This window comes from Eublepharis macularius, chromosome 19, assembly GCF_028583425.1.
Source record: "Eublepharis macularius isolate TG4126 chromosome 19, MPM_Emac_v1.0, whole genome shotgun sequence".
Lineage (NCBI taxonomy): Eukaryota > Metazoa > Chordata > Lepidosauria > Squamata > Eublepharidae > Eublepharis > Eublepharis macularius.
In genome coordinates this window covers 17,125,343-17,141,022 of record NC_072808.1, presented here as the reverse complement: position 1 = coordinate 17,141,022, position 15,680 = coordinate 17,125,343, and the positions used below count along the sequence as shown (strand labels likewise).

At 51.6% G+C, this 15,680-nt stretch overlaps 1 protein-coding gene across 1 annotated transcript in view; it reads right to left on the bottom strand.

Annotated features, from left to right (window-relative positions):
* Nucleotides 1-15,680, bottom strand: part of KANK2 (KN motif and ankyrin repeat domains 2) — a 98,739-nt gene that overhangs the window by 57,129 nt on the left and 25,930 nt on the right. Inside the window, exon 3 of the mRNA XM_055003271.1 lies at nucleotides 14,914-15,042. The gene's annotated coding sequence lies outside the window, so the exon portion shown is untranslated. The remainder of the gene's footprint in view (nucleotides 1-14,913; nucleotides 15,043-15,680) is intronic.

The following is a 15,680-nucleotide window of genomic DNA, read 5'->3' as shown; positions in this document are numbered from 1 at the left end:
ATGGGGGCAGGAGAGAGGCTTTCACCTGAAGAAATGGCTGTACAAATAGCCACCCTCCAAAGCGTTATGTCCTATCCAGTGGAGGACGTTGGAGAACCGGGGGAAACGCCAGAGGAACCCCCTAGATTAGACGAAATTCCGCCTAGCGGGGATACTCCAGCTGAGGCACCCGGAGAGACTCCAACGGAAACCCCTAAATCGGACGGGGATACACCTTCCGAGGAGACTCCAGCTGAGCTGCCTGGAGAGGGGGAAGAAGGGCCAACCCGTCCAACCGAGACGACGGTGATACCCCCTCCTGCTTCTCCAACGACGGTTCGGCCGACTCAGACGGAAGAGCCTCCGGCTCCTCCTGGGGAGGAATTGCCACAACAACCACGAGAAGCGGTCCCCATTCAACTAACCCCGAGGGACGGCCTACCGGCACCTCAAGATCAGCCTCTGCTTCCCAGGATCACGACGCCGGGAGGGGCAAGCCCGCGCGGCCCACCACCCATCAGACCTTCGCCGCTGCGGCCCCTTCCGCTTCGACCGCAATTAACCCCGTTGCAGCAACCGATACGTTTGCCACTTGATCAACCCGTGTTACCACCTCCGAACCAACCGGTGGGACCTACACCACTACGACCCCACCAACCCATCCCTCAGCGGCCGGTCATTACTCAACCGCAACGGCCACCTCCACCTCAACCGCTACTGCCAGCACCTCCGGTATTGCCACCACCAGCCCGACCAAGATTGCAGCCGCCTGCCAGACCACGGCTGCAGCCACCGGCCCAGCCGAGGGCACCACCGCCAGCCCAGCCGAGGGCGCCACTGCCAGCCCAGCCGAGGGCGCCACTGCCAGCCCAGCCGAGGCCGCCACCCCCGGCTCAGCCGGTGATGCCGCCGCCAGCGCAACCAGCGCCGCTACCACAACCGGGTCCCCCCGTACCCCAAGTGCCATTGATGCTTCCGACGGACTTCTACCCAGCACCGGCTCCGAGGCAAGACCTCCCGATGGGCTGGGTGAAACTGGAAGCTACTTTTGATGGGGATCCCTCCAAACTGGGATTTTTCCTAGTGCAAGTCGTGCAATTCTTCAACCGGTGGGGACACCTCTTCGGCAGCGAGGCCAGTCAAATTGAACATCTCGGCTCCCGCTTACAAGGCAAAGCAGCGGACTGGTATGTAGGACTATACAATATCGGGGCCCCGGAACTCAATACTCTCCAGGGGTTGGTGGATGCTATTCGAGCGCAATATGAAGACCCCTTAGAGGAAACCAGGGCCCGAACAGAATTGCAAGCCATTAAACAGGGCAGCATGTCGGCGAGAGACTATATCACGAAATTCCGACAATTGGCTGCCAAATGCCCTAGGTGTGAGGAGTCCACCAAAATCATTCTGTTCAAGCAAGGGCTAAACCCGAGACTTCTGGACAGAGCCCTTATGCAGGACAATCCCCCTACGTTGTTAGGTTGGATCCAACTTGCATGCGAAGTTGAGAATTGCATTTTGGAAGTCCGTTTGGTTGAACAACAACAACAAACGGGACAAAGAAGACCCTTGACTTTACAGAAGGGAGGACGGGGAGCTGGATATGCCACCCGTGGAGCGAGAGATGCTAGATGGCAACAAGGGCTGTGTTTGCAATGCGGACAAGCCGGTCACTTTGCAGCACAATGCCCCTACCGGCCTGTGCAAAGACCTCCGCTTCAACTACGGCGTCCAACCCTTGCTCCATTTCCTACTCTCCAACGCCCGATTCCCGCGCCATGCACGAACAGAGGCCGCGGCGCGTCCCAAAGGCCCGCCTCAGAGAGAGGACTGGAAGCGGAAGAAGTTATGGAATACGACCCCGCTTCCCCAAACGCAGAAGTCAATCCAGAAAGCCCCCAGTCGGGAAACGAGATGGATCTGTCGTAAAAGGGCCCAAACGACAGATCCGCCCCAAGCCCGTCCCTGCACGGAACCGGCCACCTGGGTCCATCTTATTCATGCCAGTGACTTTACTTAACCCGGAGAGGAAGATGCACATCCGAGTGCAAGCCCTCATCGACTCGGGTTGCTCGAGAGACATTATCGCCCCGGCCCTAGTCAACGGACTAGTTCTACCAACTCGTGAATTGCAAAACCCAGTGATTTTTGAACAAATGGATGGCACCAATATGAACCCTGTTACCACTGAAACCATCCCAATAATTACCGGCATGGGCCAACACTGGGAAAAAAGGTCTTTTGTCATCAGCGCCACTGCCAAATACCCGTTAATTTTAGGCAGCAAGTGGCTATGTGATCACAATCCCTACATAAATTGGGCAGAGGGGTGCATCACCTTCACTCACTCCAACTGTAAAAACCATCGCTGGAACCAAAACTGGGGCAGTGATCCAACTTGCACCGAGAAGGCTCTTCTCACCCAAGAAGAAATAAACCAAATTCCCGAACCGTACTGGCCCTTTCTAAATGCCTTCTCCGAAGAAGAAGCTGATACTCTACCCCCGCACCGACGAACTGACTGCGCGGTGGAAATTGTACCTGGAGCCTCATTGCCCAAAGGACGACTCTATCCCATGAGTCTCCATGAACGAGAGGAGCTCCGAAAATTCATCGACACCAATCTTCAAAGAGGGTTCATCCGTCCAGCCAATAGCCCCCATGCCGCTCCGGTACTCTTCGTAAAGAAAAAAGATGGGGGACTTCGACTGTGCACGGACTTTAGAGGACTTAATGCTGTGTCTACCAACAACGCCTATCCCATCCCACTCATCCGAGATCTTCTCAACGTCGTGGCTCAAGGTAAGATCTTTACAAAATTAGACTTAAAAGATGCTTACTTCCATGTCCGTATCAAGGCAGGGGATGAGTGGAAAACCGCATTTAATACACCCCTCGGACAGTATGAATATTTAGTTATGCCCTTTGGATTGGCGGGAGCCCCGTCGGTATTCATGTCCATGATAAATGAAGTTCTACACGAATTCCTCTATAAAGGGGTAGTGGTGTACCTTGATGATGTATTAATTTATTCAGACTCGGAAGAGGAACACGTGCAAATGGTGCAAAAAGTCCTGTCCACTTTGATGAACAATAAACTTCCCATTAAGCTGTCCAAATGTGAATTCCACAAAACTGAGCTCACTTACCTTGGGTACTGTATCTCCCAAGAGGGGTTAAAAATGGATCCAGCCAAAATACAAGCGATCCAAGAATGGCAAACTCCCACCACCCGCAAAGACGTGCAGTCCTTCCTGGGCTTTGCCAACTTCTATAGAGACTTTATAGCAAACTTTGCTCAAATCACGCTCCCCTTAACCGAATTGTTAAGGACAAAAAATAAAGGGGACCAGGCTAAAAAACCCTCCTCCAAAATACAGTGGACATCTGATTGCCAAACTGCTTTCGAATGCCTAAAAGAACAATTTGTAACAGAACCCATCCTTTGCCACCCCAACGAAAATTACCCTTTCATAGTGCAAGTCGACGCCAGCGATACGGCGATAGGAGGGGTATTATTGCAGAAGGGGGAGGATGGGAAACTACGGCCTTGTGCATTCCTGTCAAGGAAATTTTCAGAAGCAGAAAGAAATTGGAATGTGTGGGAGAAGGAAGCTTTTGCAGTGAAAGCGGCCCTCACTAACTGGAGACATTGGCTGGAGGGGGCGCGGTATCCCTTCGAGGTCTGGACAGATCATAAAAATTTGGAGGCCCTTCGCAGCCCTCGCAGACTGAACGCCAAACAATTGCGATGGGCAGAATTCTTTTCCAAATTCAACTTCACTTTAAATTACCTCCCGGGCAAAACTAACTTTCTTGCAGACGCCCTATCGCGCATGCCCCAACACAAGAGCAAACGGGAGGAGACTGTAGACACGGTCTTCTCCCCTACGCAATTAGGAGGCGTGGTAACTACACGCAGCCGCGCAAGACAGCCCCTCCCGCATAACCAGGAGTGGAAATCGAAACTTAAAGCTGAGGTGGAAAAGGAGGGGGGTAGAGCGCCTAAAAGCAAACTGGCTCAATCCCCACAGGGGGACTGGCTAGCTGGAAGCAAATTTTATGTCCCAGACAGCCTCCGACGGGAGGTATTACAACGATGTCACGATGCCCCCACTGCGGGTCATTATGGGTATCTGAAAACGTTGCATCTAATACAACGGCAATTCTGGTGGCCGGGCATGCGCAAAGACATTTCCCAATACGTTAGCTCCTGCCCCATTTGCCTCAGCGCCAAAACCCGGAAGGGGAAACCTCCAGGCCTCCTACAACCATTGGAGACGCCTGACAGACCGTGGGAAATAATATCTATGGACTTTATCACTGATTTACCCCTTTCGAAAGGACATAATTGCATTTTAGTCGTGGTAGATCTGTTCTCCAAACAAGCTCATTTTATTCCATGTGCTGCTATACCCACTGCTCGAAAACTGGCAGATTTATTCTTAAAACACATCGTAAAATTACATTCTTTTCCGTCCAAGGTGATTTCGGATCGCGGCGGACAGTTCGTTGCCAACTTCTGGCGGGAGCTTTTGCGAATGTTGAATATTGAGCAGGGAATCAGTTCAAGCCACCACCCACAAACCGACGGACAATCCGAAAAAACTAATCAAATTTTAGAACAGTTCCTTCGTTGCTACATTAATTTCCAACAAGATAATTGGGTGGACCTTCTTCCTTTAGCTGAGTTCTCATACAACAACAGTGTGCATGCTTCCACTGGGGAGGCCCCTTTCAAAATTGTATATGGAGCTCACTTCAATCCCTTCCCGTTGGACACTCCCCCCCGCCATTCCTCTAATTCGCCTGATGTATCTTCCTGGTGGGGGGAGGCCAAGCAGCAATGGACTCTCATTAAAAAACACCTCGAGAAAGCCAAACTGGATTACAAAAAGTACGCAGATCGCCATCGTGTGGCCGAATGGAATTTACAACCTGGAGATCATGTTTATATTTCCACCAAGAACCTGAAATTAGCTCAAACGAGCCGCAAACTAGCATTAAAGTTCCTTGGGCCTTTCCCTGTCCGCAAAGTAATTAATAAAGTGACTGTTGCTGTAAATCTACCCAAGAACTTGCGCCATGTTCATGATACATTTCATGTCAGTCTCCTTAAAAGAGCTCCCACCGACGACAAGTGGCACATCAAAGCTCCACCCATTCCTACTTTGATAGACGACCAAGTACACTACGAAGTGCAACAAATTTTGGACTCTAAGATCAAACGGAATCAGCTTTTTTACCTCATTAGGTGGAAGGACTTTGATTCTGGATACGATGAGTGGGTGAACTCTGTACATGTTCATGCTCCTAGATTAACCAAAGCTTTTCATACTCGTTACCCATATAAGCCAGGGGGGGATCTATTTTAAGGGGGGCAGAATGTCAGGTCCAGTGTATATTTAAACTGTACTGACTCCATTTTCTAATGTTTCTAGTGTCTAAGTGCTTTCCCCGCAGGTGCACCAGTTCCCAGGCAGCTTTCCCACCGGAGGAGACTGTTTTGTCTAATACCGTTCCACCAGGCATTGGCCTTGACGGAGAGCAGCTTCCCAAGACTGAAAGATGTTGTTTTGAGAACTGTGGGGGGAGGCTGATGCAGATGGGAACTGTTACTTTGTACCTCATGCTTTGCCCTTCATTGGTAACAATGACTGTGTACCATCCTGAGTCTCCTATTCAGGACTGTGGACTATAATGGACCTTTTCTGCAGTAAAGTTTCCTTATTCAATCAATGGACTCTTGTTTGCTTTTGAAAGGGAACCTGTAGGAAGAACCTTATCTAGCCACAAGCTGACAGCTAGCTCTGGAGGCTCATGCTGGCTCACGAGGCCCATGCTAGCTCTGGAGGCTCATGCTAGCTCTGGAGGCTCATGCTGGCTCACGAGGCCCATGCTAGCTCTGGAGGCTCATGCTAGCTCACGAGGCCCATGCTAGCTCTGGAGGCTCATGCTAGCTCACGAGGCCCATGCTAGCTCTGGAGGCTCATGCTAGCTCTCGAGGCCCATGCTAGCTCTGGAGGCTCATGCTAGCTCTGGAGGCTCATGCTGGCTCACGAGGCCCATGCTAGCTCTGGAGGCTCATGCTAGCTCACGAGGCCCATGCTAGCTCTGGAGGCTCATGCTAGCTCTGGAGGCCCATGCTAGCTCACGAGGCCCATGCTAGCTCTGGAGGCTCATGCTAGCTCTGGAGGCTCATGCTAGCTCACGAGGCTCATGCTAGCTCTGGAGGCTCATGCTAGCTCTGGAGGCTCATGCTAGCTCTGGAGGTTCATGCTAGCTCACGAGGCCCATGCTAGCTCTGGAGGCTCATGCTAGCTCTGGAGGCCCATGCTAGCTCACGAGGCCCATGCTAGCTCTGGAGGCTCATGCTAGCTCTGGAGGCTCATGCTAGCTCACGAGGCTCATGCTAGCTCACGAGGCTCATGCTAGCTCTGGAGGCTCATGCTAGCTCTGGAGGCTCATGCTAGCTCACGAGGCCCATGCTAGCTCTGGAGGCTCATGCTAGCTCTGGAGGCTCATGCTGGCTCACGAGGCCCATGCTAGCTCACGAGGCCCATGCTAGCTCTGGAGGCTCATGCTAGCTCTGGAGGCTCATGCTAGCTCTGGAGGCCCATGCTAGCTCACGAGGCTCATGCTAGCTCTGGAGGCTCATGCTAGCTCTGGAGGCTCATGCTAGCTCTCGAGGCCCATGCTAGCTCTCGAGGCCCATGCTAGCTATGGAGGCTCATGCTAGCTCTGGAGGCTCATGCTGGCTCACGAGGCCCATGCTAGCTCTGGAGGCTCATGCTGGCTCACGAGGCCCATGCTAGCTCTGGAGGCTCATGCTAGCTCTGGAGGCTCATGCTGGCTCACGAGGCCCATGCTAGCTCTGGAGGCTCATGCTAGCTCTGGAGGCTCATGCTGGCTCACGAGGCCCATGCTAGCTCTGGAGGCTCATGCTAGCTCTGGAGGCTCATGCTAGCTCTGGAGGCCCATGCTGGCTCACGAGGCCCATGCTAGCTCTGGAGGCTCATGCTAGCTCTGGAGGCTCATGCTAGCTCTGGAGGCCCATGCTGGCTCACGAGGCCCATGCTAGCTCTGGAGGCTCATGCTAGCTCTGGAGGCTCATGCTGGCTCACGAGGCCCATGCTAGCTCACGAGGCCCATGCTAGCTCTGGAGGCTCATGCTAGCTCTGGAGGCTCATGCTAGCTCTGGAGGCTCATGCTAGCTCTCGAGGCCCATGCTAGCTCTGGAGGCTCATGCTAGCTCTGGAGGCTCATGCTAGCTCTCGAGGCTCATGCTAGCTCTGGAGGCTCATGCTAGCTCTGGAGGCTCATGCTAGCTCTCGAGGCCCATGCTAGCTCTGGAGGCTCATGCTAGCTCTGGAGGCTCATGCTGGCTCACGAGGCCCATGCTAGCTCACGAGGCCCATGCTAGCTCTGGAGGCTCATGCTAGCTCTGGAGGCTCATGCTAGCTCTGGAGGCTCATGCTAGCTCTCGAGGCCCATGCTAGCTCTGGAGGCTCATGCTAGCTCTGGAGGCCCATGCTAGCTCACGAGGCCCATGCTAGCTCTGGAGGCTCATGCTAGCTCTGGAGGCTCATGCTAGCTCTCGAGGCCCATGCTAGCTCTGGAGGCTCATGCTAGCTCTGGAGGCTCATGCTGGCTCACGAGGCCCACGCTAGCTCTGGAGGCTCATGCTGGCTCACGAGGCCCATGCTAGCTCTGGAGGCTCATGCTGGCTCACGAGGCCCATGCTAGCTCTGGAGGCTCATGCTAGCTCTGGAGGCTCATGCTAGCTCTGGAGGCCCATGCTGGCTCACGAGGCCCATGCTAGCTCTGGAGGCTCATGCTAGCTCTGGAGGCTCATGCTAGCTCTGGAGGCTCATGCTGGCTCACGAGGCCCATGCTAGCTCACGAGGCCCATGCTAGCTCTGGAGGCTCCAGAGCTAGCATGGGCCTCGAGAGCTAGCATGGGCCTCAGGCTAGCTCTGGAGGCTCATGCTAGCTCTGGAGGCCCATGCTAGCTCTGGAGGCTCATGCTAGCTCTGGAGGCCCATGCTAGCTCTGGAGGCTCATGCTAGCTCTGGAGGCTCATGCTAGCTCTGGAGGCTCTTGCTAGCTCACGAGGCCCATGCTAGCTCTGGAGGCTCATGCTAGCTCTGGAGGCCCATGCTAGCTCACGAGGCCCATGCTAGCTCTGGAGGCTCATGCTAGCTCTGGAGGCTCATGCTAGCTCACGAGGCTCATGCTAGCTCTGGAGGCTCATGCTAGCTCTGGAGGCTCATGCTAGCTCTGGAGGCCCATGCTAGCTCACGAGGCTCATGCTAGCTCACGAGGCTCATGCTAGCTCTCGAAGCCCATGCTAGCTCACGAGGCCCATGCTAGCTCTGGAGGCTCATGCTAGCTCTGGAGGCCCATGCTAGCTCACGAGGCTCATGCTAGCTCTGGAGGCTCATGCTAGCTCTGGAGGCTCATGCTAGCTCACGAGGCCCATGCTAGCTCTGGAGGCTCATGCTAGCTCTCGAGGCCCATGCTAGCTCTGGAGGCTCATGCTAGCTCTGGAGGCCCATGCTAGCTCTGGAGGCTCATGCTAGCTCTGGAGGCTCATGCTAGCTCTGGAGGCTCATGCTAGCTCTCGAGGCCCATGCTAGCTCTGGAGGCCCATGCTAGCTCTGGAGGCTCATGCTAGCTCTGGAGGCTCATGCTAGCTCTCGAGGCCCATGCTAGCTCTCGAGGCCCATGCTAGCTCTGGAGGCTCATGCTAGCTCTGGAGGCTCATGCTGGCTCACGAGGCCCATGCTAGCTCTGGAGGCTCATGCTGGCTCACGAGGCCCATGCTAGCTCTGGAGGCTCATGCTAGCTCTGGAGGCTCATGCTGGCTCACGAGGCCCATGCTAGCTCTGGAGGCTCATGCTAGCTCTGGAGGCTCATGCTAGCTCTGGAGGCCCATGCTGGCTCACGAGGCCCATGCTAGCTCTGGAGGCTCATGCTAGCTCTGGAGGCTCATGCTAGCTCTGGAGGCTCATGCTGGCTCACGAGGCCCATGCTAGCTCACGAGGCCCATGCTAGCTCTGGAGGCTCATGCTAGCTCTGGAGGCTCATGCTAGCTCTCGAGGCCCATGCTAGCTCTGGAGGCCCATGCTAGCTCTGGAGGCTCATGCTAGCTCTGGAGGCCCATGCTAGCTCACGAGGCCCATGCTAGCTCTGGAGGCTCATGCTAGCTCTGGAGGCTCTTGCTAGCTCACGAGGCCCATGCTAGCTCTGGAGGCCCATGCTAGCTCTGGAGGCTCATGCTAGCTCTGGAGGCTCTTGCTAGCTCACGAGGCCCATGCTAGCTCTGGAGGCTCATGCTAGCTCTGGAGGCTCATGCTAGCTCTGGAGGCTCATGCTAGCTCTGGAGGCCCATGCTAGCTCACGAGGCCCATGCTAGCTCTGGAGGCCCATGCTAGCTCTGGAGGCTCATGCTAGCTCTGGAGGCTCATGTTAGCTCTGGAGGCTCATGCTAGCTCTGGAGGCTCATGCTAGCTCTGGAGGCCCATGCTAGCTCTGGAGGCTCATGCTAGCTCTGGAGGCTCATGTTAGCTCTCGAGGCCCATGCTAGCTCTCGAGGCCCATGCTAGCTCTCGAGGCCCATGCTAGCTCTCAAGGTTCATGCTAGCTTCCTCGCTCAAAGGTTTGCGGTGTCTCATGTTTGCAAGGCAGCCACAATGTACTTTCCATCTGGGGCCTTTTTGAAGCTGTAAAACATCCCAACAGGGTAGAAGGAAAGGGAACCCATTAAAACCATGGCTCAAGAGATCAAGTGTCCCGTTGTGTAGATGACCAAGCTCCAATCTGCCTTCTTATTAGACATCTTCATCCAAAAAGGGAGGAACAATTTTTAGAAAACAGGGAGAGCTGCCCTAGAAGAAGCAAACACACAAACTGTGTCCCTCACTCACACACACCCGAGGCTGCCCTGCAGGACCTAGGGTCCTTTGCAGTGTCATAAGGAAGGTTGGTTAGTCCGAGAACTGTATCCCAATATCCTCTTCAACCTTGGAGGATATCCCAGAAAACACCTCTTCCTTGGCCTTTCTGGCAAGTTTGCCATTCCAAAGTGGCTACCTGGCTTACCTGTGTGGCCGGCCCTGGATCCCTAATCAAATAAGGGCAGCTATAGAGCCACATCTCAAGCAATGAGGGGGAAGTGAAGGGAGGGGAGGTGGAAGCACAGCTGAAGGGAATATACGGGGAGAACCAAAGGGCCACAGGGAGTGTATCACTGGCAGGTGCCGTGCCGTGAGAGAGCCCCTCTGAAAGGAGGTGGCGATGGAGAAGATGTAACGTGATCGAGTGGAGGGCAAGTGAACGGGGAGGAATACACGTGAGTCTGTTCACTTGCCGTTCAGGTGTCATTCGTCACTTGTAGCTTGGCCCTGAGAGAGGCAGCAGAACGGGAGTCAGTGGGAGCCCTTCGAGAGATGGGCAGGCCCACTCTGGCCCTTTCCCCCGGTATGGAAGCAATTTTCTCCAAAAATAAACAAGTTTGCAAGCCACTGCATGAGAATTTCCTCCTGCTGACAGAGAAATGTTGCAGGGGAGGGGGAGGACGACAGAAAAGAATACCAATCCTGTGTGATAGAAGGGAATTTGGCAGCCTGGCTTTTCCCAGAGTAGGAAGAGGAGGGGGGTTGAGGCTGCAGGCAGAGAGGAACTGAGGCAGCAAACGGCAACGGTTCTTAGGGTCAACTCGCTGAGGAAGGGGGAAATCGGATTTCCCTTCTAGCGGTCATTAGCTGACAGGTTGAAAGGTCACTCCATCCTCCCAAGCATGAGTGGCATAAGCCACAAGCTTCTGAGTTCTTCTCTGGACTGGGCTTGTGATAACTTAAGGGTTAATCTCCTGTTCTGCAGGATATATACCAGACCATTGAAGGTTGGGGGTCACTACATTATGAAACTCGATTCCTGCTAGCTGGCTGTGTGTGGTCTCCGCTTCCCAGAACTCCTTATAAGGTAGGCCCCGTTTACAACGGGGCTCAAACCGTTTCCTGCCAGATCAACAGAAAGGGAATTTTGCCCCGTGGCATCACAAGGTTGCCTTGATAATCCCCCTGCCTTCCCTCTACCCTAATGCACAAGGCGACCATCTGCCCGCTTACCCCAGAGGCGATACAATGGAGTCCCTTTGTGCTGCTGAGCGGTTGTGTTTCCACAACCAGCTAGAAGCAGAATTAAAACTAGGCAAAGCATGACTCCAGTAGGGACGGGGAATCTCCCACCCCTAACTGGGGCTTCCCACCAAAAGTTAGCTGGCTGGGGGGCGGGGGGGGGGGGTCGCAATGGAGGGACAGAATGTTGTCAGCTTCTCAACACACTAACATCACTCTCGGTGTGTCTGAAAGTGACCAGTGCATCACCAGGAGACGTTCCAGCACAGAGTTTAACCACAGGGTTTCCCCAAATGCTAGAACATCTCCGGCGCCTGTCGGCGACGCACCGATATAACTTCTGGGTGCATGGTGAGTGACAGCAGTGTGTCACTGTTGATGGAAAGATGTCCCTGGCGAGCCCCTCTGTTACCTGCTAAGTCCCCAGCCCCCCAGCATTGGGTATGGGGGCCTGGTAATAATCACAGTTCCATGTGTCACATAACAGAGCACTATATTCCTATATTCCTGTCGGCAATGCACCGATATAACTTCTGGGTGCATGGTGAGTGACAGCAGTATGTCACTGGTGATGGAAAGATGTCCCTGGCGAGCCCCTCTGTGACCTGCTAAGTCCCCAGCCCCCCAGCATATGGGGGCCTGGTAATAATCACAGTTCCATGTGTCACATAACAGAGCACTATATTCCTATATGCCCTCACCTGGATAGCTCAGGTAAACCTGATCTCATCAGATCTCAGATCTGGTAGCCTCCAAGGTTCAACAGGATCCTTTTGCCATTCTTTCTCCCCCACTCTTGCTGTATATGTTTAAGTTTCTACCAACATAGTACCTTTATCATAACAGGCTGCCGATAAAGGATAAAAATTTGAAATGCAAAACTCCCGAGGAACGCTTTTCTCGCTCTGCCTGGCTCAGCCTTTGTTCAGAACTCTGAATACCTTCAGCGCAATAAATATTTGAACAAATCTCACATTAATGGGGGTGTTAAGTAAATTTTTCACCGGATGCCTCAAGTAACTGTTATAAAGTAGGCAAACGTTCAGTTAAAATACACAAAAACGATGGCTGCCAAAGACAAATCACATAGAATTTCACATATGTACAACCCCATATGTACAACCCCATAGTTATAGGTTTACACAAATAATTACACATGGAACCTGCTTTTCTCCAAAGTATATTTACATGATAGGGTTAAAAAAAAGCTACGATCACTTCTTAGTTTCCCTGATCTTAAGGCCACCTGGACAGCAGGCTCTCCCGCCAGTAGGAGGCACTCTCAACTCCTCCACATAAAATAAAGTTTGAGCATATATTGACATAAAAATCTGGGAAGGACTTTGCAATCTGAAAATGAGACAAGGGCATTCACCTCTCTCACCCTCTTTTACGGCACAGGATCCTTCCTAGGCATCCTCCGTTTTATTTGCTCTCATAGCTAAGAACATAGCTACCACTGAAGTGCATGTGTACGCCTTGTTGGCATACCACGTTTTCTAAGCATGGCCTTTGGGTAACTTCTTGTGAGCCAAGGGAAGCTCCTCCCTACGAGAATTCTGTAAATTGTCTGCATAGCTCTCGATAGAAGTGGCTCCTTCAGCTGGCTTTTTCTCCCATTGAGCCCTGATCAAATCTGCAGGTGTACTCTGGCAGCTTTTCCACATGTAAGTCCAAAAGGAAAGAAACCTAGGCTGGTTTGTGGGACCTTTCAGTGGACAAACAGCAGCTATTATAAGTTCCGGTATCAACTGTTGGGATGGGTGTCCACCTATTCTCAATCATTTGTCCCCAAGTTTGACTGAACTTTTCTACCAGTGATAGTAGGCAGCTTTGACCCTTCTGCTCTGTTTGCTGGTGCTCCAGGGTGACTGGTTGTCTGCTGTGTGAACCAGGATGCTAGACTAAATAGATCTCTGGTCGGATCCGGCAGGGCTCTCTTCTTACGTTCTCAGATCTGTCCCCTAAACCCACTTCCTGTTATTTTGCTTTACTCAGCATACATGCTGTTTTTTATTTTTCCCCCATCCCGCTTGTTATATTGAAGGCAGTGGGCCTTGTTTCTGAGTAAGCACATTTGGGATTGTGTTATAAAGAAGACCGCACTTGGCTAAACATGCTAAGAGGAGGAAAAGCTGACGACACGGACTTTGTGCAGGCAAATAATGCTACGAGAATCCAGCTTGACTGGATGGGATTTATTGCCATGGAAAAAGTTGTCCATAAGCTGAAGTGTACCGTGATTAGCTATCCATTTATGGAGACTGTGTGAACAACAACAACAACAAACTTCGATTTATATGCCACCCTTCAGGACAACTTAATGCTCACTCAGAGCAGATAGATAGATAGATAGATAGATAGATAGATAGATAGATAGATAGATAGATAGATAGATAGATAGATAGATAGATAGATAGATAGATAGATAGATAGATAGATAGATAGATAGATAGATAGATAGATAGATAGATAGATAGATAGATAGATAGATAGATAGATAGATAGATAGATAGATAGATAGATAGATAGATAGATAGATAGATAGATAGATAGATAGATAGATAGATAGATAGATAGATAGAGCTTAAAAGGATAGATCCCCTGAGTTAAAAGCCTAGGGGAAAAGAAATATTTTGTCCCGGTACTTAAAAGATGGCAGAGTAGGTACCAGGGATCAGTGAGCAACTGGGAAGCCTATAAACCTGTGATACCAATGCTATAAATCAGTATCAGTTGAAAGCCTTCCAGGGGGACTGGCTTACCACTGTGTGAAACAGGATATGGGACTGGACGGACTACTAGTTTAAGCAAATAGGGTTTTTCTTTTTTAAGAAACAACTCTTGCGGTAGCTTTTCACTTGACCCAAAAAACACTAAAAATATTTGGTGGGTTGGGGACAGAGGATGGAAAGGGATGTAATTTCTGTACTTTGCATCTCCAGGCATTTCACAGCCCCTTCACACAGCTCCCAGTGTATAGCAAAGCCTTTTTCCTGCCGCTGGCTCTGTCTTTTTAAACTACCCTTCCCAGCTAACATTGTGTCTCCCAACACTGGAGCGTCCCCATGCAAGATGTCTCATGTGGAGAGACTCTGTGGGCCAAGCTACACATGACGAATGACACTTGAACAGCAAGTGTATTTCTCCCTGTTCACTTGCCCTCCACTCAATCCACTTGCCGTTCAAGTGTCATTCGTCATGTGTAGCTTGGCCCTTAGTCTGTTCACTTGCCAGGCAAGTGTCATTCCTCACTTGTAGCTTGGCCCTGAGTTTGCCTCTTTTCCTTTTCTGCAAAACAAGATGTTCCCCCAACAACATTCAAGTTAAAAAAATACATTTAGCCACATAGGAGGGTGTTGGCCTTATCACACTCCCGCAAACACAGTTTCCAACTACAAGGCTGTTGCCGATTGTCCACTCTGGGCAGTGGAATTAGCAAACTATCCTTTGAGAGCCCCAATTCCATCACCTAAACCCATTCACAGTGCAGTCTTAAGCAAAGTTGAAACCAACAGGCTTAGCCTGGAGTAACTCCGCTTAGCACTGTCCTCCCAGAATAGTAGTGGAGCTGAGCAGATAGCAGGAAACTATTTATTGCTCCCAGGAATCTGGGAGGGTAATGTATTTTTTGTGTGTAGCATACCTACTGGAGTGGAAGATTTGGGCACAGCCACATAGTTTGTAGCGGCAGCCCTAAGAGGATTTCCTTGCTTTCCTCTCATCCAGGAGGAAATAAAAAGACCCCCCCCCCAACTTCACAGAAGAAGCCCCAATAGTGCCAGTTTCTCACCCTTCAATCAGTGCCACGTCTCGCTCGTTCTGCCTCTGCTTGGAAAGATAAAGCGTCACGCTGCTTCCACGTGTTTCTCTCTCTCGCCATCTCTGCTTTTCCAGACAAGAGTTTTGATGCACTGTTGATCTGCAAAACAAAACGGAAAGGTCCCTTGGGGTTCTGAAGTTGGCGCAGAGAGGGAGCACACATTCACCCAAATACATTCACTATTGAATAACCATTGCCAGCTATCTGCGCTTGTCATCACTATGAAAGTTAATGGTAATTGTGTAAGAACGTGAAACAGGAATGAAAAGCAATGCTCACTAATCCACAGGCCTGTTTATACGAAGTTCTAATGGTTGTAATCTCAGAGTCAACAATCTTTGTCTAAGACACTCCCTGTTCTCTGTGGCTGGATCACTTATAAGTCACTGTATTTCTATTTAAAAAACGGCAAACTCTTCCCATAAGAACATCAGAGAAGCCCTGCTGGGTCAACTCCGCCAAGTTGCCTCCTAGTAGCAGGATTCAGAGATTGACTGCCGCTGAATGTGGAGGTTCTACTTAGTCACCATCAGGGCTTTTTTTCTGGGAAAAGAGGTGGTGGAACTCAAGACCGCACAATGACGTCACTTTGGGTCAGCTGGAACAAGGGGGGAATTTTTTAAAGTTTAAATCACCCTTGGTGAAAATGGTCACATGGCCCGTGGCCCCGCCCCCTGATCTCCAGACAGAGGGGAGTTGAGATTGATCTCCGCACCGGTCGGCAGCGCAGAGGGCAA